We start from the raw sequence: 24,460 nt of genomic DNA, 5'->3' as shown, positions 1-24,460 counted from the left end.
TGCAAATCCTTCACTAATGACCTCATTTGTGATTTCAACACTTCCCCTTCCCTCGGGGATTGATTGATCGGGCTATTCAATCCTTCTACTGGAGCAGCTGTTTCAACATTCTGTTGTTCACATAGACGCGATTCAGCGTACTTTTGGCATCCCAGTAAAGTCTGTTTTGCAACCTCAGCTATTTCCCAAACTTTTGAGAGCTCCAAACTCCTTCCCGTTGAAGATTGAAGCTCGTGTTCAGATTGTTCCCATTGCAGAGTCTTTTCCCTCAGCATATGAAGGAGTTGGCTGACCGTTAACTCTTCCACGGGAACACTGTGGATCAGAGTCTTCTCCATTTCATCCACCTTTTCCTCCAATGCTTTCACCTTCTTTTCCTCTTGTACTTTGGCTTTCAGCGCTCGGAAAAGTTGCGCCCTGATGCTCTCTAGCTCATGTTCAGGGACCATTCTTACAGTCTCTGTGTTTCTTACAGTTTCCTTTTCTTCCACTGAAAGGATTCCCAGTTGAATCTGTTCTTCAAGTTGTTGAACCTCGGACATTGCCGCCTCATATTTGTCTTGGGTTTCCTTCAATATTTTTATGAGTTCTTGGACATCTTGTCTTTCATGTTCTGCCATGTCTTTCACCTCTAATTTCTCATCTATGGATGGAACTTCTACCGATGAGTCTGTCTTGGCCTTGAGCTCATCAAGAATTTCCTGCAGCCTTTGGACTTCTTGCTCATGTTCAACCTTTAGTTGTTCATATGCTTCTACTGAAACTAGCTTTTCGGAGGTTGCCGAGTTAACCCCCTCCAGAATTGTAGCCTGGGCCTGTTCATACTGTTCTTTCCACTTCTCACACTCTGCTTGTAAGGAGTCGTAGAGAAGAACTGGAATAACATCCTGGCTTCCTGAAGATTCCTCTTCATTTGCTTCTTTCGCAATTTCCTGTTGGAGTTCAGCCAAGGCTGCTATGCTATCTGCCTCTCAAAGTCTCACTGCCATCAAATCTTCTTTATTCTTGCAGTCTATCTCAGCCATTTTCCGATTACTTTCATTTAACTGAGTGAGTAGTCCCTTATTCTGGGCTGAGAGATATTGCACCTTTTCATGTAGACCATAGCACTCCTTCTCTGCTCGGCATAGCTGGTTACTGCTGATTTGGTTCTGTGTTTCAAGTTCCAACATCCTTTGCTTAGCTTCTTTCAGTTTCGCCCCTATAAGCTCCTCTTGCAACATGGCCACATTATTCACATCAGGTAAAGAAGCGTTTCTCTTTTCCATGTCCAAGATTTTTTTCTGCATATCTTTAAGTGCACACTGCGATTCAGCGTCTCTTAACCTTGCTTGCACTAGCTCCGTCTCCAATTGCAGAACAAAATCCTCAGTGTAGCGTGGTTTGCCTTTATGCTGTATCTCTAGATCATGCAAATATTCTAACTCCTGAACATCATAAGGGAGATGTGATCGGTAATTGGTCACGATGGCTCTATGGTCGCTCTTTGCTTGAGCTAGCTGCCTCTGCTGTCTTTCCAGGTTCTCCCATTCGGTGTCCCAGAACTTTTCCATTGTTTTCATCTCTTGTACGAGACGGTAACTCAACTGTTCTAATTGTTGTCGTACTTTGAAATAAGTTTGAGTCCGAGTTCGGTGTTCTTCCGTCGTGGATAAGTCCTTAACTTGAACAGGCTCAGAATTCTCTGTCAAACTGGAGTTCTGCTCTGAAGCTTTATTCTTCTCGGTAGCATAAGCCTTTATGCATGTCTTCGTTTTCTCCACCATAGTCGGCAAGTTCATTTTAGCCTTGTCTTCCATATTTGAGTTGGTCTTATCGTCATCCGTTTCAGAATCTGAGCTGATAGCTTGCACCGAGTCCTCACTCATTATGGCTTTTAGATAGTGCCATTCCATGTCTATTTTCTTGATCCACTCTCGTCCTAGAAGTGGTGGTCCTCTCTCAGATAATACGTACAAGTTCATTCTTGGGTGTTCTTTACCCCTATCTCTCACCTTGACTCTTATCTTCCCCATGGGGTATACCTTATGCCCCGTGTATGTCTGCAATACGAACTTGGTATTTCTTAAGGGTATGTGAGAGAATAGCCGGTGGTAGTCCCTTCGATTTATGACTGATAGAGCTGATCCAGTGTCCAACTCCATTCTTACTTGGACTCCAGCTATTTTTAGTATGACCCAGATAGTTTGTAGGTCAGCTTCCTTACTCACATTGTGAATTCTCAGACTACCCAGCTCCTGGCTGTTTGGGTCTGAGTCTGAATTCTGTTCGTCTGAACTCTTCTCAGCCACCTTGTGTACCTTGTTGTACTTTTCTTGTGGTGGCTTCCTTTGGTTGTTGGTCTTCTTCCCTGACCGGCATACCTTAGCGATGTGACCCAGTTTGCCACATTTCCTACATTCTTGGTTCTTAAACCAGCATTGATTCTGGTCGTGTGTTGTCTTCCCACAACGATAGCATTTTGTTGTACTTGAGGTAATTTGGTCCACCCCGAGTGCCGCCGCCTTTAGCTGCATTTCCGCCGTTCCTTTCGCTGCGGCTTCGTGCGATGCGGCTATAAGGACAGCCCTGTCAAGTATGAGGTCGTTCTCTTCGAGTAGTCGCTTTTATGTCCCTTCCTTGGACAATCCGCATACGAACTTGTCTCGCAGTGCCTCTGTCAGATTCCCTCCGAACTGGCAGCATTTCGCTAGCCTACGCAGTTCGACCAAATATTCCGCGTTGCTTTCGTCTTTCCGTTGCGTTCTTGCATAGAATTTGAATCGTTCAGCCAACATCAACGGTGTGGGGTTCAAGTGGTCCTTCAGAACAGCCACAATCCCTTCGAAAGTCTGATCCGCCGGTTTAGCTGGTGCTAGTAGATGCTTCAAGAGCCCGTATGTCTTTGCGCCCATCGAGTTTAGCAATGTTATCGCTTTGTCGTCTTCCTCTATTTTGTTGGCTTCACAATAGATCTCGATGCGTTCCACGTACGTGGCCCAGTCTTCTATCTCAGAATTAAAATCGTTAATATTCCCTCGCTTAGGCATCTTCCTTTCCTTGGGAGCAGCACAAGTATTTCTTTAAATTCTTATTTATTATTTATTTATTTCTAAGATGGCGGTTTTTCCCGTGAAAATGGCGGTTTCCCGCTCTTTCCTTCTCTCCCCGCCCTTTCAATGGCGGTCTCCCGCGTCTGTCGTCTTCTCCGCCTAATGGCGGCTTCCCGCGTTTCTTCCCTGGTGGGAGGGGTACGCTTTCCCCACAGCGGACAGGTTCAGCCGCTGGGCTGGCTTCCGCACAGCTCCCCTTACTCGGCTCTGTCTTTCTCTCCTGCTCGCACGGCTCTACCGGCGCTGGGTACCCCGTTCACGGAGAACAGTTCAGCCGCTGGACTGGCTCTCGCGCAGTCTCTCTCCCCTTGCTCGGCTCTGTCTCTCTCTCCCCCACGTTCGGCTCTACCGGCGCTGGGTACCCCGTTGGTGGAGAACAGTTCAGCCGCTGGACTGGCTCTCGCGCAGCCTCCTTTGGTCGGCTCTGCCTCTCCCACACGCCCGGCTCCCGTTCGCCTCCCAGCCCTCACGCAGTCCGGTGCTTCCCTCCCCGGCTGCGGCTGAGTTTCTCTCTTCCTGCGCCTGCTCCCGGTCTCAGCGCTTCATGGCTTCGGTCGCTGCCCGGCTTTTCCCGCCGATCGCGGTCCGGCTATCTCACGACGCCGTTGGACCCGCCTTCCTGACCAGCTCTGCTCCCCCTCGACCGTGGTCGAGTGCACAGCCCTTATCCTCCGGATTTCGTTACACTTTTCCCTACTCACAGTCTCCGCGGCCGCCTTGTTTCCTGCTGATCGGCTCACTCCGCACCGTGGTAGAAGGGTAGTCAGTGCCTGTTGCTGATGGAAGCTTTTGTTGCTAAAGTCTTCCTCCTTTCTATTGCTGCAGCCTCGTGTTTTCTTCCAGCAGAACGACGAGGGCGGTTGCCTCTCTTCGACGCTCTTTAGTTGCTTTGGTAGTCTTGCCGCAGGGTACGATCGGACTCGTCGCCACTGTAAAGTCTGTGGGTTGTACAGTTAATAACGACACAGACTTCAGGAATAACAAACAAACAGGTCTTTACTATTCGAAGGTCAGGGCGAATCTGCCCCAGCAATCCTGCCACAACACTTATATACTGGTGTGGTCACTGTCGGTATTACAGTATACAGAAGCCAAACAAGTAGTGCCACACCTAAAGTAGTTCTCTTAAAGGTGAACGGTTACATACAATAGTTTCCTTAAAGGTAGACGGGTACATACACTACACCCACCACTTTTTTGTCCGTAACCCTGTAAGTTCCGCATCCTCCAGTGCCCATCCAACTCCCTTTTAAAATTATTTATGGAATCAGTTCCACCACCTTTCAGGTACAGCGTTCCAGATCCCGACAACTCTCCGAGTGAAAACATTCCTCCTCATCTCCCCTCTGCATCTTTTCCCAATGATTTTAAATGTATGACCTCTGGTTACTGACTCACTCGCCAGAGTGAAGGTCCCCTTCAGCTTTGATGTATGCATGAAGTATGCAGCTAACAAGCTAATTTGCATTAGCCTGACTAGATTAGAATAAGGTCAGACTCCATACATATTAAACAGTGAGCATCCATTTCAATGATTCAGACAAACTCAATATTATACTCTTAGGAAACTTAGCAGAAACTTTGAGTTTGTTTCAGCTTCCAGAAATGCCTTTTGTTTGGATGTGTGGGAAAGTGCCAATGAACACTCACCACAATGCATTACTGTCAACATTAGCAGAACCACCAAACATGTCAGCTGTGGCTCAGTGGGCAGCACTCTCACCTCCTAGTCACAAAGGATCTGCATTCAAGTCTCACTCCAGAGACTTGAGCACATAATCCCGGCTGACACTCCAGTGCAGTCCCGAGGGAATGCTGCATTGTCAGAGGTGCCGTCTTTCAGATAAGATGTTAAACCGAGGCCCCGTCTGCTGTCTCAGGTGGACATAAAAAAATCTATGATACTGTTTGAAAAAGAGCAGGGGAGTTCTCCCAGTATCTTGGCCAATATTTATCTCACAACCAACACCTAAAATAGATGATCTGATCATTTATCTCATTGCTGTTTGTGGGACCTTGCTATGCATAAATTGGCTTCTGTGTTTTCCTACATTACAACAGCGACTACACTTCAAAAGTACTGTAAAACACTTTGGGAGATTGTCACAGGCACTATATAAATGCAAGTTCATTTCTTAGTACCAAGATGAGGGAGGACATGCGCCTGAGAGGAACTGTACGGCTGAAGCTTGATCCCTCGCTTCCGCATCTCTCACAGAACAAACTTATCAATGGAGCAGAAGATGCTGGAAATACTCAACAAGTCAGGCAGCATCTGTGGAGAGAGAAACAAAGTTAATGGGCCGTATATTCCGCTCGGAGGCTTCCCGCAGGTGGAAGCCCCCGACCTGCAAAAGGGAACTGCATTGACCTTAATGCTCTGGGCCCACGTAAACTTCCGATTTAATCCTGAGGAGTCCTGGGCAGCGTCTGACGTCACACCGCCCAGGAGCACAGCGTGCGCGGAGCCTAGGGGAGACCCACCCACAAAAGTTATATTTGCATAGGCCACGCCCCCGATTTTTTTTCAACACTTCAGAAGCATTGGAAACTGAAAGTAGCTGCAAAACTCAATGGTAAGTTGTTTCTTTATAGTTTTTTGAATCTTTTGTAAACTTTTAGAAACTTTTAAAGACTTTTTTATGGATTTGAAGAATCTTAATGAGTTTTAAAGAGATTTGAAGCAATTTAAAGAGTTTTAAAAGCCCTGAAAACATTTTTTTCATTCATTTTAATTAATCAGCAAAGTGAAATGGAAGGACTGAGCACAGTTCGCATGATTACGAGAGCTCAGAATTTCAGTGACGATGACATCAGAACACTCCTCAATGAGGTTGAGGCGAAGCGCCCCTGGATCCTTGGGAATGAGAAGTCCAGGGCGCCGCGCAAAGGACAGATGACAGCTTGGTCAGAAGTTGCCCAGGCTGTCAGCGCGAACTCCACCATTCCACGGACAGCGGAACAATGCCATTACTTTGACTCCCGCAGAACTGCCCTCACCTGCTCCCAGCACAGACACAGTGCAAGCCCATGAGACAGCAGCTCCGCCAGTCCTGATGCAAGCAAACGCTGCCTTTGAGCAGCAGCGGCAGCAGCAGCAGCAACAGCAGCAGCAGCAGCCCTGTCATGAGGCAATTGCTGAAGGGCAAGAGATGGCACACAGGGGCCTTTCAGTTGGCAGCAGAGGGCTCTGGTCACGGGGAAGGGGAAAGCGCAGGAGACAGTAGGTTGTCACCTTTTGCACAATCCACCTCCGTTGGCCCTCAGGCACAGATACGAGGGGGCAAATCGTTCAATTCTTTAAAGTTTTGTTTTATTTAAATGTTAAATGTTGTTGTTTATTTTTATTGAAATATATATTTGTGACTGAAAGTGTATGTAACCGTTTCATTTAAAAAGTACAGCTTCTAGTCACTGAAAAAAAATTCAACTTTTTTATTTGCAAAAATATTTAAAATTACAACTGTTTGAAAATGAGAAAATAGCTAGTTTCCATCTTGAATGTCTTTATTGCACTAAGAAACAAAAAAAAGTCACTTTAAACTGTTTACAAATTTTATTCAAAAAAATTATGTTTTGCGAATGTTTGAAAAGTAGAAAATAGCTAGTTAACATTTAAAAGTTAAAAACTAAGAACATCAAAACTGAACCTCAAAAGTCTTTGGTGCTGCAATAAAAGATCACTGTTTCACTTTAAATTGTGTCTGTTCCTTTCTTTGCCTTGCTGGGGGAGGGGGAGGTACAAGGCGACACTATCATCACCTCGTGAAGGTGTTGGCTACTAGCAGTTCCCGAGCAGCCTTACTTTCGGCAGCACTTGGCTCCTCCCCATCAGGCCTGGCCACAGGCACATTGGCATCGTCCATGTCCTCCATTTCAGCAGGGAGCTCCTCTGCAGGGTTAAGGGTCAGTCCTTCCCACAGGGCAAAGTTATGCAAAGCACAAAAGGCCACCACAATCCTTGCCACTTTCAGAGGAGAATACTGCAAGGTCCCCCCTGACCTGTCCAGGCACCGGAAGCGTGATTTCAGAACCCCGATTGTCCTCTCCACCACTTGCCGTGTGGACATGTGTGCCTGGTTGCATCTTTCTTGAGCCTCATTATTGGTCTTGCGGTAGGGAGTCATCAGCCATGGTCTTAGCGGGTAGCCCTTGTCGCCCAATATCCATGCAGATCCTGGAGGCAATGTGCTGAAGGTGCCATATAAGTCTGAGTTACGGAGGACGAAGGAGTCATGAGCACTTCCCCAGTGATCTGCTTTCACGTTTAGGATTCTGAGGTGCGTATCACAGACTATCATGACATTCAATGAATGAAACCTCTTCCTGTTGATGTGTGTCACAGGTGCATCCAGTGGTGCCTTCAATGCAACATGGGTTCCATCGATGGCCCCAATCACTTTGGGGAATCCAGCAATGCTATAAAATGCAAGGGCCATCTCCTTTTGATGGCGAGTGGATAAGTCAAAGTCTATGAACTCTGAAGCCCTACGGAAAATGGCACCTGTGACCTGGTGAATGCAGGCCAATGCAGCACTCTGGGAGATGTTGGAAATGTCACCGGTGCCTGCCTGAAATGACCCACTTGCAAAGAAGTTCAATGCAGTGGTTACCTTCATGTTCACTGACAAAGCAGTGCGGGTCTTCGAGCGTGTTTGAAGGTCCTCCTTTAACATGTCACATAATCGGCCGATTGCCTCTTTACTGAAGCGCAGCCTCCTCATGCACAACTCCTCCGACAGCATCTCAAATGACAGCCTCTCCCTGTACACTCTCTGGGGTGGGTAGTAGTTCCTCCTGATCAGGAGACGGTGATGATTCCTCAGTCTTCTTTCTTGTTCCCTGGCGTTGCCAATTCTCTGAAGCACAATCGCACCGAGGATCAGGGCAACATCGTCAAAGGGCATGTTTCTCCCTCACAGGCTTCCTCTTTAAACAGATGAAGTACTTGTAAGGAAAAAATGGAAAGAGTTGTAAAATTAAAGTGAGCGGCTAGAAAATCACGTCAGGCTATGGTGGGAAACGTGCGGTATCGGATTGGGAACACGTCATACCCGCCTGATGAATATCACGGCCTGAGATGATTTTCTAAGAACTTTAACATTTTCACAAAGTCATACATACAATTCTTAAAGGGCATGGAAATGTTAACATATAACAAATTGATACTTTCTGGCATAATTTTTTTAAACTTTAGTAAATGTTAAATAATTCATTTTTAAACAGTCATTTTCACATTTAAGAAAATGAAATCTAATTCAATAGAATGATTACCTTGCACACAGCAAGAGCTGCTCTTTATATTAACTACACTACTCAAAACAAGATCCAAAACCAATAAAGTTTTAACAAATTAAAGTTGATAAAAACTTACCTCAGGCTTTCTACAAAGAACTTTGCTCACTTTCACAATTAAAAATGTTCTGTTTCCAAGCCCACTGCTGAAAGAGTTCTTCTTCCTGCAGCTTCCTCCAGTAGAATGCAGGCTGTACGCCTGCTTTTACTAGGCGCAGCAGTTTCGGACATACCTGGACTGAAGCATTTGAGAAAAAATCAGAACTTTGAGCCGGTAGCGCTGCCTTTCCTGCGCATGCGTTTGATCTGTCAAGTGCTTTCTTGACAGATCGGAAATGCCGGTTTCCAGCGCATGCGCTGTGCATGCCTGAAACCGGCATTTCCGATGTCCCTATGGGTGAGTACACAGCGCGTACACACCCGTAGGGATCGGAATATCCGGGCCAATGTTTTAGGTCGATGACCTTTCATTACCAGTTCTGAATAAAGATCATCGACCGGAAACGTTAACTCTGTTTCTCTCTCCACAGATGTTGCCCGACCTGCTGAATATTTCCAGTATTTTCTGTTTTTATTTCTGATTTCCAGCATCTGCAGTATTTTGCTTTTGTTATCAATAGTGCAGCCTGGCAAAGTGCTAAACCCTAGAGCTTGTCTCTCCCTTAATATCAGGCACGTGACACATGTACTTTGGTCAAGCTTTTGGTCACGCCTCCTAAGCACTCCTTCTTTGGTTTCATTTTCCATCCACCTCTGTGAAGCAAGTACAGTAGTTAGTGTCGATGTTAATGTTTGTGCGCCAGGTAGGGTCGCCAAGCCTCCAGGATTGCCCTGGAGTCTCCAGGAATTAAAGGACAATTTCCAGGACACTGCTGCAAGCAAACCCCTGGGAGCTAAATCCTTGGGCCATTAAAATGATTGTGGCCTAGTGTAATAGAGCCACCTGGTGGACTATTAATGTATATAATAATAAAGCCATATGCAGTACAGTTCTTACCAGAAGCCATGTTGTGCTGTTGTATATATATGCTGTGTCTCGAGATATCACAGAATCGGCGATGAGGATGCAAATGTGGATTCCCTAGCTGAAATTTTTGTGGGAGGATAATCCTGCCAACCGACGGAGAGACTGTTAGAGGTTCTTCGTTTTGCAGGAATCTGAGGTAAATTTCGAATGCACGTGGCTGAAATGTCGACATTGCCAGAGCCCAGATGGCCGCGCCTATGGGAATAATAGGGCGCTTGGGCGAGTTCAATCATGACCGAGAGACTTTCGGAGCATATGTGGAGCGGCTAGAAATGTTTTTCACCACGAATAGTATTGTCGAAGTCCCCGATGATGTAAATCATAACCGGGCCGTTTTAGAAATGAAACGGGCTATTTTTTTGACTGAAGCAGGCCCCGAGGTGTATGAAACCCTGAAAAATGTGCTTGTTCCCGCCAAGCCGAAGGACACGCCACTGAAGGAGATCCTAACCAAGTTAGAACAGCACTACAGTCCTGAGCCCCTGAAAATTGCTGAAAGTTATCGTTTTGGAACACGTGATCAATTAAATGATGAGGGTATCAGTAAGTACATTGTAGCTTTAAAAAAGCTATCCATTCACTGTCATTTCGAAAACTTTCAGGACCAAGCTTTGCATGATCAATTTGTTTCTGGGTTGAAAAATGAACGAATCAGAAGTAAATTGTTGACAACCCCTAACTTGACTTTTGACTTAGCTTGTCAGACAGCTATGTCGATGGATATGGCCGCCCGATACTCCCGAGAGTTCCCCGCCAATTCCAGTCGTCAGACAACCGAGGTGAATCGGCTGCAGGTTAAAAGTAAAAGGCAGTTGGGCCCCAAGGCCTCAGCAACTGGCCAAGGTAACAGTGCATTGAAGTTGTGCTATCAGTGCCTGGGACAACACATCGCTCAAAGCTGTCCATATGTGAAGGCAGAGTGTTTCTACTGCAAGAAAACTGGGCATCTTGCGAAGGCGTGCCGACAGAAGAGTAAACCGACTAGCAATGCTAGAAGTAAAAATCGCCAGGCACTACATACCATTGAAGAGAAGCAGCAGGACGAGGAGTTTCCAGAGATTCATGTCATCAGAAGCATGAAGGTATCTAGCAGCGATTCGCAAGGTATTGTCATCCAAGTAGATGGCGCAGGAACCAGGATACCCATGGAAATCGACAGTGGTGCATCCATGAGTGTAGTATCAGAATCACTACATTGCGACAAGTTGCATGATTATCGACTAGAGAAATCGAAAGTAGAGCTGCGAGGCTACTCAGGAGAGCAAATCCCTGTAGTAGGAAGTGCCACCATACCAGTGAAATACAAGGATCAGTGTCAGAGCTTGCCTCTCATAGTAGTGGCAGGAGACAAGCCTGCCTTGATAGGTAGAAATTGGTTGGGATCACTGAAGCTGGATTGGAATGAGATTTTTTTGTGTGGAGGCAAAATTTGCATCGAAAGATGATGTCATCAAGCAGTATCCGAAGCATACACACTCGAGGAGAAAGTTGAGCAAGGACTCAAAAGACTAGAAACTGAGAACATTATCTCTAAGGTAGGTCTAATACCAGGTTCTAGAGTGTAGCCTACCCAATTCATTGCCAAATGTGGAAGATTTGTTCACAGGTGGCCAGATCTCACAGAAGCCTCTATCAGTTCAATAAGCTACCATTTGGAGTGTCTTCTGCCCCTGACATATTCCAGGGGGTGATGAACCAAATTTTGCAAGGATTGAAGGGGCAGTGTGTTATTTGGATGACATACTCATTTCAGCACCAAACAGGCAAACCCATGATGAGGTGTTGAATGAAGTGCTCAAATGGCTAGAGAAGCATGGAGTACGAGTGACAGCTCACAAGTGTGAGTTGTTTCAAAACTCAGTGGAGTACTTAGGGCACAGAGTAGACAAAGATGGTTTACATCCAACCAAGGGAAAGCTGGATGCAATCAGAAATGCATCCACTCCCAAGAATGTCTCTGAACTTCGATCATTTTTGGGTCTTTTGAATTATTACAGAAAGTTCATCCCAAACTTGGCTACATTGTTACATCCACTGAATGAGCTGTTGAGAAAACAGATCACTTGGAAGTGGTCAAAAGAATGCGACGCAGCATTCAAATAGTGTAAAAGCCAGTTAGTAGAGAGTACCATGTTAGTTCACTATGATGTATCTAAGGAGATCAAGCTAGCGCGTGACACCTCTCCGTACAGAATTGGGGCAGTGATTCTCTCATGTACTAGATAGTGGGGAGGAGAGACCAATTGCTTTTGCTTCACGCACTCAGTGCCAATGAGCAGAATTATGCGCAGATTGAAAGGGAAGCTTTGTCATTGATTTTTGGGGTCAAGAAGTTTCACAATTACTTGTTTGGTCGTAAGTTTACCATAGTTACTAACCATAAGCCCCTGACAGCAATCCTCCATCCAGCTCCAACCTTAGCTGCAGCCCGAATGCAGAGATGGGCTTTGATTTTGTCAGCATATACGTATGACATTGAGTACAGATGATCAGCTGATCACAGTAATGCTGATGCTATGTCCAGGTTGCCATCCCCATCACAAGTTACACCCAACAAGGAAGAAGTGTTCTATTTCTCATACATTGATGAGCTGCCAGTCACAGCTGAAGAGATTGGTAGGGCAACCAAACATGACCCAATTATGTCAAAGGTGCATGATTACATAGCAAATGGATGGCCAAACCAGGTATCAGAGGAAGATATCCATCCATACTTCGTTCGTAGGAATGAATTTTCAGTGGATAAAGATTGTATCATGTGGGGAACAAGAGTGGCTATCCCAAATAGGTTCAGGTCTAAATTGTTAAGAGATCTTCATGACCAGCACCTGCGAATGTGCTTGACCAAGAGCTTAGCACGCAATTACTTATGGTGGCCAGGTTTAGATAAAGAGATAGGGCTGGATTTTGTCATTGAGGCAGGCTGGGGTCGTGTCATCCGCTTTTCGTGTTATCCACCCGATTCCAAATCGATGTGGGAGAATGATGCGATTTTCACCTAATTGGGCAATTGAGTTCCAGCGTGTGGGAACCCATGGCCCAATTAGTTTTTCCAGTCTGAAACTCGCCTCCGATGACATCATCATTGCTGCTGCATTTAAGGTCTGCAAGAAGCCTTGCTTCTTCTGCAGACTGCCAACCTTTTGCCTTTTGCTGTGAGAGGGACCTGGAGGCAAAATGAGCAGCGGGAGACCTAAGTCTGCTCCCAGATTTGATGACGTCACCCTACAAGCTTTGGTGGAGGGAGCAAGAGCTAATAAAGAGGTGCTCTTCCCTTCCTCAGGGAGGAAGAAGCCTCCCCAGCAGATGAAGGCTGTGTGGATCCAGGTGGCCCAGGAGGTCAGCTCGTTGTCGCTGATCCGCAGAACCTGGCTTCAGTGCAGGAAGAGGTTTCATGACCTTCTGCGCACTGGAAAAGTGAGTATGACTTTCCCATCACCCTCAATCTGATCCCCATTGCCTCTCCTCACCAGCACTCAGCTTTAGCAACCTCTTCCTCCACATCAAACTTGACACTGACATCCCTGCACCCGTACCCATTCCCTCTCTCTCTATGGTCACATTTACCTAACTATTCGACTATGCAGCCCTCACACTCCCTATCACTGTGATGCTATGAAAACAACTGACAACACACAAGGAGGGCCCTTGGTCTTGCCACCTCACTCCATCTTTGTCTCCTTCTAAGCATCTATGCTATGGATTCTCTACACTCACTCCTTCATTCTCACTCAAACTCCACTTGTCTCCCTCATTGCAGGAAAAGAGAGCTCACAATAAGAGGGAAAGAGCGAGGACAGGAGGAGGGCCACCCTCAGTAGCCCAGCTCACCCCCTGGGAGGAGGCGTTCCTGGAGATCGTGGGACTCGAGGAAGATGCGCAAGTGGGGGTCGGACAGACAGGTGCATCAGAGAAAGCTGGTGACAGAATCGTTTTTCATCTCTCTCATTGACATTGCATGAGTCACTGATAATGATTCTGAAGCTCTAACAGATGGACTTATGATCATCTGCAATATGCAATGTGCATGTAGCCTTGGCCTCACATTTACTTTACTCCCCCACAGGACCATCGCAAGCACCCGTCCCCACTATCCAGGAGGAACAGCCTGAGCCTCCAGACTCCTCAGAGGAAGCTGCAACCTCTGAGGGCGCAGCGTCAGCAGAATTCAGCCAACCCAGCACCAGCGCAGACACTCATACCTCAGTAGGACCATAGCGAGATAGAGTAGCGTTGTCTCCTGGTGTATCACAGCTCACAAGTAAGCATCAGCAGATTGTGGAGACAGGGACAGCAGTGGAGAGTCCTAGTCGGAGGGCGCAGGACTCTCCCAGCTTGGCTCAGCTGCATGTCGACCCTCTGCCTCTGGGTGCATCCAGAAGAACAGCGGTGCTGGAACTCCAGGAACAGGTGCAGGAGTCTCTGGCAGGTTTTGGCTCCAGGTTCGCTGCGAGTGTGGATTGAATGGAGGAGTCCATCGCGAACATGAGCAGAGCCTTTGTGGAGTCATTGGCGCATGAACGCATCACCACGGAAAGGATGGCAACCTCCATGGGAAGGATGGCTACAGTAGACGAGAGGATGGCTACAGCCATGGAGAAGCTAAGTCGCCAGAGTGTAGAAAACATGGTGAGTGTTCAGAATAGACTGACATCTCTGGAGGAGCGATGGTCAGCTATTGAACAGAGAAACCAGATTTTCATGGAAGTCCTTCTGAGTAGGACTGCCAGTGCAGATACGGGTCCCCATGGCCCCCCTGATGTGCAGCAAGGTGCTCTCAAGCCACTTGCAAGCGCTGAGGTGGACCTGACCCATGAGAGGGATGTTGGTGGCAGAGAACAAGGAAGTGGGGGCTCCTCTCCAAGCGCTCACACTTCCATGCCACTGCCAAGTCCTCGGTCAGAGCCCCACCAGAGTCCCCACCCAACTGAGATCGGCGTCTCAACCCCTGCACAGCCGCAGGAGCAGCAGACTGTTGCCGAGCCCTCGCAGGTTCGCTACCCCAGAGGACGCCCGCCAAAGGTGTCGAGACATGAGCAGCAAGAAAGTGAGCAAGGGGCCTCCACATCTGCTGATGCCAAGGGGGAACCACCACGTAGGAGTGCGCATAAGAGAAAGGTACTGCACAAATAGTCACAAGGGTAGTCACTTGGGTGAAATGTGATGTTTAATGTTGAAAAGCCATCAGTTGGTTATTGTAAATAAAAATTTTGATGGCAACTGTTGCAGTTGTGGCGTGTGTCATTTTGCTAATGGGACTTCCACATTGAGGGCTTAGGATTACTTGCAATTGTCAGTATGGTGGTCAGAGTGCTAGGAATCTGTTGGTTCTTGGCCATTGTCGATGCTCTGGTAAGAAGCTGCGAGGCAAAAGTGCTTGATTGGCTAGGCTAAGCAAATCTGGCCAAGATGAGTGTGTTCCTTGCATCCCGGGCAGCAATGTTCTCGCGTACTGCTGCCGCTGGTTGATGGGCCTCTGCAAGATGTTCGTTTTCGCTCTCCTCCTCCTCCTCCTCATCTGAGGAGGATATGTGAGGAGCCACTTGGTCCTCAGGAATCTGCAAGCCACGACGCTGTGCCATGTTGTGAAGTGCACAGCAAACCCCGACGATTCTGGAGATCCTGGCTACTGAGTACTGCAGGACTCCACCTGATCTATCCAGGCATCTGAAGCGCATCTTCAGCAAGCTAATGGTTTGCTCGATTATGGATCTGGTGGAAATGTGGCTGGAGTTGTAACTCTCCCCAGCTTCATTGGATGGGCTCCTCAACGGCGTCATTAGCCACGTCTTGTCTCCAAGTAGCCATCTGTTAAGTTGGTCTGGCGGACTGAAGAGTGGAGGCACACTAGACTGGCGCAGTATGAAGGAGTCATGGCAACTGCCAGGGTACTTGGCACAAACATGCAAAATTTCCTTCTTGTGGTCACACACCAGCTGCACGTTGAGGGAGTGGAAGCCCTTGCGGTTGACAAAAATACCTGGATTGCGATGGGGTGTCTTAAGGGCCACATGTGTGCAGTCAACGACACCCTGCATCCTTGGAAAGCCTGCCAGATTAGCTAATCCAACCGCACGTGCCGTGACACTTGCTTGATCCTTGGAGAAATGGATGTGATTGTGCGCAATGGCAAAGAGGGCATCAGTTGCCTGCTTGACGCAAGTGTATGCGGCTGCCTGGGAGATGCCGCTGATGTCTGCTGCTGATCCCTGGAATGAGCCTGAGGCAAAAAGGTTGAGTGCGGTGGTGACTTTGACGACCACTGGTAAGAGGTGTCCACCTGCTCCTCTGGGCTCCAGGTCTTGCTGCAGCATTGCGCAGATGTCACCCACTACCTCTCGCGAAAGTCGGAGCCGCCTTTGGCACTGCTGCTCAGTCATATTGAGGTAGCTGATCCTCTGTCTGTAGACCCTGGTTGGGGGACTTCCATGCACTGGCGCCTTCTGGCCTGTGCAGCTTCAGGTGGGTGAGCAGCAGGTTGGCGCTCCTGTTGTTGCTGCTGCTGTTGGTGCTGCTGTTGTTCATGGTTCTGCTGATGCCACGGCTGGTCTTCGTCCGAATCTGATGTCCAGGAGGAAAGGAAATAAATGGTTCCCATGCTTCTGGTATATGCCTCAGTTGAGGAAGCGCTCAGTCAAGGTGGCGAGAGGGGTTTCCCAGGAGGTCACACTGTAGATGGGTGTCAGGCTCCAAACTTCCACAGCTATGGTTATGCCTGCTAAAAGTTCCCCCAGACCTGAGACAACAAAGTCCTGCCACCTGCAAATGATGACTGATCAAATCTCCTATTTAATGGTGGAGCTGCAGCTAATAGTCAGCAATCCAATTGTGCTCCCACCAGGTTTCACCGTCGTGTTTCAGAGGAGGCGTGCATCACGTGGGAAAAGTGTTAAAATCAGAAAGGCCTCTCAAAATGGGATTATAGAGGCAATTCAGTGGTTGTTAAGGGCCTTAAGGGCCTTAAGGGCCTATCCCGCCTCTTGGAGGCGGGACGGAGACAGGATCAGAAACCACGCATTTGGGAAAATTGCTTGGAGGCGGGATGGAGGCGGGATCGGGCCCGCCCGCCACTTTTTGCAATTTTAACACCACACACGCCTCCATTCCCGCCTCCTCGGGCTTGGCAAAATCGAGCCCATAGAGTACATAGTCAGTCAGTGTATAACATGTCAATCGGTGAGCAAGAAACCACCATCAGTACCATTACAGCCATGGAAATGATCTCTCAGGGTATGGTAAACTTTACATGTAGTTTTTGCTGAGCTGGAAGCACAGCAATTGTTCATAGTGATAGATAGTCACTTGAAGTGGGTAGAGGTGTTTCCGATGTGGATAAGAACAACAAGCAAAACACTAGACAATTTGTGAAGATTATTTTCTTCATACGGCCTCCCAGAAGAAATTATGTCTGATAATGGGCCGCAATTTTGTTCGGAAGAGTTCACGCAGTTCATGAGCAGAAACGGTGTGAAACATACCAAAGTTCCACCGTACCACCCTGCTTCAGATGGTGCAGCAGAGCGCACAGTACAAATTGTCAAACGTGCCCTCATCAAGCAAATGTTGGATCCAAATCCAAAGAAACGTCAGTTGTCGTTGGACCACAAACTGGCAAATTTTCTGATTACCTATCGGAATACACCTCATACCACTACTGGTAGAAAACCAGCAGAGTTGTTTCTCAAATGACAGCCACGAACCAGGTTCTTGTTGTTAAAGCCAAACAAGGTGCCACACAAAAGATTATTGCTCAAGATAAAAAATCACGGGATTGGGGGTAATATTCTGGCGTGGGTGGAGGATTGGCTCTCTAACAGAAAGCAGAGAGTTCGGATAAATGGTTCGTTCTCAGACTGGCAACCAGTAACTAGTGGTGTTCCGCAGGGGTCAGTGCTGGGTCCCCAACTCTTTACAATCTATATTAACGATTTGGAGGAGGGGACCGAGTGTAACATATCAAAGTTTGCAGATGATACAAAGATGGGACGGAAAGTAGTGAGTGAGGAGGACATAAAAAACCTGCAAAGGGACATAGACAGGCTAAGTAAGTGGGCAGAGATTTGGCAGATGGAATACAATACTGGAAAGTGTGAGGTTATGCACTTTGGCAGGAAAAATCATAGAGCAAGTTATTATCTTAATGGCAAGAAACTGGAAAGTACTGTAGTACAAAGGGATCTGGGGGTCCTGGTGCACGAAACTCAAAAAGTTAGTATGCAGGTGCAGCAAGTGATCAAGAAGGCCAATGGAATGTTGGCTTTTATTGCTAGGGGGATAGAATATAAAAACAGGGAGGTATTGCTGCAGTTGTACAAGGTATTGGTGAGACCGCACCTGGAATACTGCATACAGTTTTGGTGTCCATACTTAAGAAAATACATACTTGCTCTCAGTCAGTACAAAGAAGGTTCACTCGGTTAATCCCGGGGATGAGGGGGTGGTCATATGAGGAGAGGTTGAGTAGATTGGGACTCTACTCATTGGAGTTCAGAAGAATGAGAGGCGATCTTATTGAAACATATAAGATTGTGAAGGGGCTTGATCGGGTGGATGCGGTGAGGATGTTCCCAATGATGGGTGAAACTAGAACTAGGGGGCATAATCTTAGAATAAGGGGCTGCTCTTTCAAAACTCAGATGAGGAGAAACTTCTTCACTCAGAGGGTGGTAGGTTTGTGGAATTTGCTGCCCCAGAAAGCTGTGGAAGCTACATCATTAAATAAATTTAAAACAGAAATAGATAGTTTCCTAGAAGTAAAGGGAATTAAGGGTTACGGGGAGCAGGCAGGAAATTGGACATGAGTCTAGGTTCGGAATGGTCATGGCCCTGTGGGTAGTGGAGTGGGCCCAGGGGCCGTGTAGCCTGGTTCTGCTCCTACTGTGTTCTAATTCTGTGTTAGATTTCAGGAGATGGTTTTATTCCTGTTCCTGGCTGGGGCGGAGATCACCTTTACAGAAGGTAAGTACTGTAGAAAATATAGGGACAGAGTGATCTCCTGGACGAGTTTCGATCGCCTGGATGGGTCGGAGAGGAATTTCCCAGATTTTTTTCTCCCAAATTGGCCATTGGGTTTTTTATCTGGTTTTTCGCCTCTCCCGGGAGATCACATGGGTTCGGGTGGATGGAGAGTGATAGAAGATTTGAGGTTAGGATCAGATCAGCCATGATCTTATTGAATGGTGGAGCAGGCTAGAGGGGTCGATTGGCCTACTCCTACTCCTATTTCTTATGTTCTTATGTTCTTATGTAATTTGGCACAGTCCATAGAAGAGAAACAATCAAGGCAGAAAGTGAGTCATGATAAAGGTAGAGTTAGAGAGAGAAGTGTGAAGTTGAACCAGAAGGTTAGAGTGAAGAACCATCACCATAAATGGTTAAAGTGGTTACCAGGAAGAGTAGTGAAGATATGTGGCCCTCGTCTATTTGGTCAAGATGTTTGATCATGGAAAGGTTATGTTTGCTCACATTGATCATATCTTACCTACAGAGGTGGAAAGAGTTGAAAGCTGGGATGATTCAATTTATTCTGATATAAGTCAGATAGTCTTGTTACCAGTAGAGTACCAGTAGCAAACCCTACGTCAGACGTACCAGAAACAAGTCCGAGAAAAAGTCAGAATTTAAGTCTGAGCCCTAGTCAGGCAGACAAACAGTCTGAAAGTGTAAAGAGTCTAAATGTAGATTAAGGTCAGCCCTTAGAGAAAAATTCTCCGCAGGCTCAGCCTAGAATGAGTCAAAGTCCTACAACAAGATCTGAAAGTTCAGTTCAAGAAAAAAGGTATCCTCTTTGAAACAGAAAACAAGTGGTTAAGTTTAATCTGTAAATATGGAAAATAAGTTCATGGCTTTTGTTTGTGTTACAGAATTCTACAGTAAAATTTGGTAGCATAAAATGGGTTCCATTTGAGAAATGTATGCCAAGAGTTGTGGATACCATGCAAGTCATGTACAATGATTATTTTCTGACATTAACTTTTTCAATAAGGAGGGAGAAGTTTAATAGAGCCACCTGGTAGACTACTGATGTATATAATAATAAAGCCATATGCAGTACAGTTCTTACCGGAAGCCATGTTGTGCTGTTGTATATATATGCTGTGTCTCAAGATATCGCACCTAGAAATTCGAGAAAGTCCAAAAATGAGCGGTGCCACCAAGCTTAACTCCCGCCCATAAAAAGAGCACAGGCAGCACTGTTATTTTGGTGTTGCCAGCTGATTTAAATCAGTGCAGTGCATAACCTACTGTGCAATGTGTTGTTTCAGGCGGAGGCCGAAGGTCGGGTCCAAAGTTTCTGTGCGGCATTATCAGGAAATCACAATTTCTGAAACTGAAGTGGAATGTTTCCGATTATGTTTCTCGTGTTTTGTAGGTTGACAGAGAGCAAGATAAATTAAAGTCTAAAAATACACTAAGCTGTCAGATTTTAATGAATGCATCCTGCAGTTTAGCTGATATCTATGTTTAATTCAACTGCTGGCACTCTCAAATATTTAGCCAGCTAATTTGTCCAGTACAATTATTAATCAAAAAAAGTCATCATTAATTGATTAAATGACTGCAATTTGGGTGGAATCATTCTCGCAGTTTGAGGTTCCAAATACTTGAAGTTATGAAAACTCATGCTATATGTGTCATCAAATTCCTGATTACACCATCTAGTGCAAACAATGTCAAAATTATTTGAAACAGTGATCAGTTAAGAATGCAAACCTGTCACAGAGCCTGGGTTCGGCACATATTCTGCATAGTTATTGAAGACTGAGAGATCTATAGATCTCTTCGCTTTCTCCTGTGACTACGAGCTGGCAACGGCTGCACGCACGGGCATGCTTTGGAGAGGGCGTTAAAAGAAGCGGCAACGTCCAAAATGGCTCAGCACACCGATTGACGTCACGGTCTTGATCATTAAAATATTTGAGGCGAGCGCAGGCAATGGCAGCGCTGCTGACCTGCCCAATATAGCAGCCGCCGCGTTCCATGCCAGAAGTGGACAGAAGTGAGGCGGCCGCCATTTTTTCTTCAAAACCGGCCTTAACGGTCGGCGCTAAAGATTCCAATTGCTAGGCCTGTGTGTTTTTATCATTTTCTTTGAACATTTTCATTTATTAGTTATAAAGCTATTGGAGATGGGGGAAAAGGTTATTTGACTGAGTCAAGAAACATCCAATTGGGTAACGAAGCATCTGCTCGCTTTCCAATCAGCATGGGAAGGCGGGGCGCCGCGAGTCGAGCGACCAATGGTGGGAGTGTGGAGGCGGAGAGGCTGCAGGCAGGAGGTCATGTGATGGCACCTCCTGAAATATGCCCAACCATAGTTGGTAACCTGAGTCCCAAGGTTGACCTGTGATATGGATGTACCCATAAACACGGTTTCAGCTTGCAAATCCCTCCACACTTTCTACTTCAATCTCAGTGTTCGGTGGAGGATATACAGTCCCCACCCTTTAAACTGCCCATGTTTAATGAGAGTAACCATTAAAATCGGGCAAATCACACGAACCAATTTCCATCACCATTAGTAACAATTATGAATTCGCTGTTAACAGTGTGTTATGCACAGAAGCTATTTTGGGCAAAGACAGGTGTTCGGTAAGTAATTTGCATCTTGTAAAGGTGCAATTACCTTGTATATTTCTGACCCCATATCATTTTCAGCACCAAGATTTAACCTCCGTAACGTCGCCCATGTCCGCCCCTGCCTCAGCCCATCTGCTGCTGAAACCTTCATCCATACCTTTGTTACCTCCAGACTCGACTATTTCAATGCTCTCCTGGGCGGCCTCTCATCTTCCACCCTCCATAAACTTGAGCTCATCCAAAACGCTGCTGCCTCTATCCTACCTCGCACCAAGTCCCGTTCACCCATCGCCCCCTGTGCTCGCTGACCTACATTGGCTCCCGGTTCGGCAACGCCTCGTTTTTAAAATTCTCATCCTTGTATTCAAATCCCTCCATGGCCTCGTCCCTCTCTATCTCTGTAACCTCCTCTAGCCTCCTAACCCTTCGAGAACTCAACGCTCCTCCAATTCTGGCAGACCCCATTTTCATTGCTCCACCATTTGGTGTCCGTGCCTTCAGCTGCCTGGGCCCTAAGCTCTGGAATTCCCTCCCTAAACCTCTCCGCCTCTCTCTCCTCCTTTAAGTCGCTCCTTAAAACCTACCTCTTTGACCGAGCTTTTGGTCAGCTGCCTTAGACCGTTTTACTACTTTAAAGGGTGCTATATAAATGCAAGTTGTTGTTGTTATATTGAATCCCCCCCCAAGTAGTGTCGGATGACAGCTTGCACTGCTCAGCACTGCTGTGCTGTAAATTTCTGTACAATTCTGTCCTTTGTAATGTAGAACTAATCACTTTGTTCAATAGTAATTTGGCCGCAATCTGACTCTGAAATTGAAGGATGCCCAACGCTACCCCTGTGAACGATCCACCGCGTCAAGCGGGCAAATCATGTTAACACCAATGCGCCCCCTATAAGCGATGGGCACCATACTCGTGTACACTGAGCACACATACGTGGCAATTTTTAGAGGGAAAAGTATGAATAGGGATTAAACGTATAATACATGGTCCTTGTCAACGTATTCTCCGCATACATATACACACCATTCATTCATATCTCATCTCTATTATCATTATACATACCATATATAGGAACATGAGTAGGCCATTCAGCCCCTCTGAAGAATTGCTTCCTGACATCACCCCTGAACGGCCTGGCTCTAATTTTAAGGTTGTGCCCCCTTGTTCTGGACTCCCCCATCAGAGGAAATAGTTTCTCTCTGTCTACCCTATCAATGCCTTTAATCATCTTAAACACCTCAATTATATCACCCCTCATTCCGTAGTCTTAAATATTTCCCATTATCATTATGTACTATGCTTATTCTGCATTAACATAAATTTCATGTTTTCAGGACTTTAAAGGCTTCTCCCTCATAAATGTAATTATTATTAATGCAGTCTAATAGGAAATTCCAAACCACTATTAAATGATAATCGTAATTCTGTCTGATTCTGGAAGGATAACAGATATTCAAAACAGTAAAATGGAGAAGGTGTTACAAGTTACAACTGAACCTGATTTTTTTTCCTCCTATCAGATGGTATGCACAGTGGGGCTGATTTTCACCGGTGGGTGTGGGACCAGCGGAGTGTGCTGATTGCGCACCCATCAAGTGGGTGAGGAAGGCCGAGCTCAGGCTACCTTTCAATCTCACCAGCAAGCTGCATTAGGGGCATGTTAAAATGGGACAAAGGGTGTCGTAAGAAAATAACTAGGCACTTGGTCTGAGTATTAAACAAGGCTTTAATCAACTGTTTTTCAACATGGAGATCTAGTTGTGTCCTTCACTAGTTCCTGTTAAAGAATGTCCTGAGCAAGCTGGGCCCATGCCCAAGTATTTACCACCAGCAGGCCACCCAGTATTACTTCATAAGTCATTTCCACATGAATGACAAGATTCATGTCATTCGTCACGCCTGAAAGATTGGAAGTCCAGCGGCTTCCTTCTACCAAATTAATCGGACTATTGAGGTAAGAAAACTACTCGGCACTTGGTCTGAGTATTAAACAAGGCTTTAATCAACTGTTTTTCAACATGGAGATCTAGTTGTGTCCTTCACTAGTTCCTGTTAAGGAATGTCCTGAGCAAGCTGGGCCCATGCCCAAGTATTTATACTCTCCCTGGACAGCGCCACCAGCAGGCCGCCCAGTATTACTTCATAAGTCATTGCCACATGAATGATAAGATTCATGTCAAAGAGTTTCTTTGTTTTTTTTGTCATCTTTCTTCAGTGACCTCAAAGTCCCCGTGTAGATTAAGTTTGAAGAGTATAATAATAATAATAATAATAATAATAATAATAATCAACTTTATTGTCATTGTTAGTGCACAAGTGCAGTACAACGAAATGTAGGCTTGCGGCTCCCGAGAGTGTACATTTAGATTAAGACACATAGAATTATTACATAGAATTATTACATAGAATTTACAGCACAGAAACAGGCCATTTGGCCCAACTGGTCTATGCTGGTGTTTATGCTCCACACGAGCCTCCTCCCACCCTACTTCATCTAACCCTATCTGCATATCCTTCTATTCCTTTCTCCCTCATGTACTTATCTAGGAACATAGGAACAGGAGTAATCCATTTAGTCCCTCGAGCCTGTTCCGCCATTCAATGAGATCATGGCTGATCTGCGACCTAACTCCATATACCCACCTTTGCCCCATATCCCTTAATATCGTTGGTTAACAAAAATCTATCAATCTCAGATTTAAAATTAACAACTGATCTAGCATCAATTACCATTTGCGGAAGAGAGTTCTAAACTTATACCACCCTTTGTGTGTAGAAGTGTTTCCGAATTTCACTCCTGAAAGGCCTGCCACTATTTTTTAGACTATGCCTCCTCGACTTAGACTCCCCAACCAGTGGGAATAGTTTCTCTCTATCTACCCTATCTGTTTCCCTTAATACAGTATCTTGAAAACTTCAATCAAACCTTCTAAATTCCAGGGAATACAACCCTAATTTATGTAATCTCTCCTCATAACTTAACCCTTGAAGTCCGGGTATCATTCTGGTAAACCTACGCTGCACTCGCTCCAAGGCCAATATATCCTTCCTAAGGTGTGGTGCCCAGAACTGCTCCCAGTGCTCCAGGTGTGGTCTAACCAGGGTTTTGTACAGCTGCAGCATAACTTCTACCCCCTTGTATTCTAGTCCTCTCGATATAAAGGCCGGCATTCCATTAGCCTTTTTGATTATTTTCTGTATCTGATTATGACAGTTTAATGACCTATGTACCTGGACCCCCAAGTCTCTTTGGACTGCCACTGTTTTTAGCTTTTCACCATTTAGAAAGTACCCTGTTCTACCCTTTTTAGATCCAACAGGTCCGTCATTTCCTTATTATCATTGACAATATCACCAATATCAATTTTCAAGGGGCCAACATTGCTCCTGACCACCCTCTTTTCCCTAATATAATTGTAAAAATTTCTTATGCTTCCCCCAAGGCATCTATGCCATTCACCT

Source organism: Somniosus microcephalus, chromosome 20 (genome assembly GCF_052327205.1).
Source record: "Somniosus microcephalus isolate GS21.2 chromosome 20, FLI_Smic_1.0, whole genome shotgun sequence".
Taxonomy (NCBI): Eukaryota; Metazoa; Chordata; class Chondrichthyes; order Squaliformes; family Somniosidae; genus Somniosus; species Somniosus microcephalus.
Note: the sequence above shows the minus strand (reverse complement) of the source record.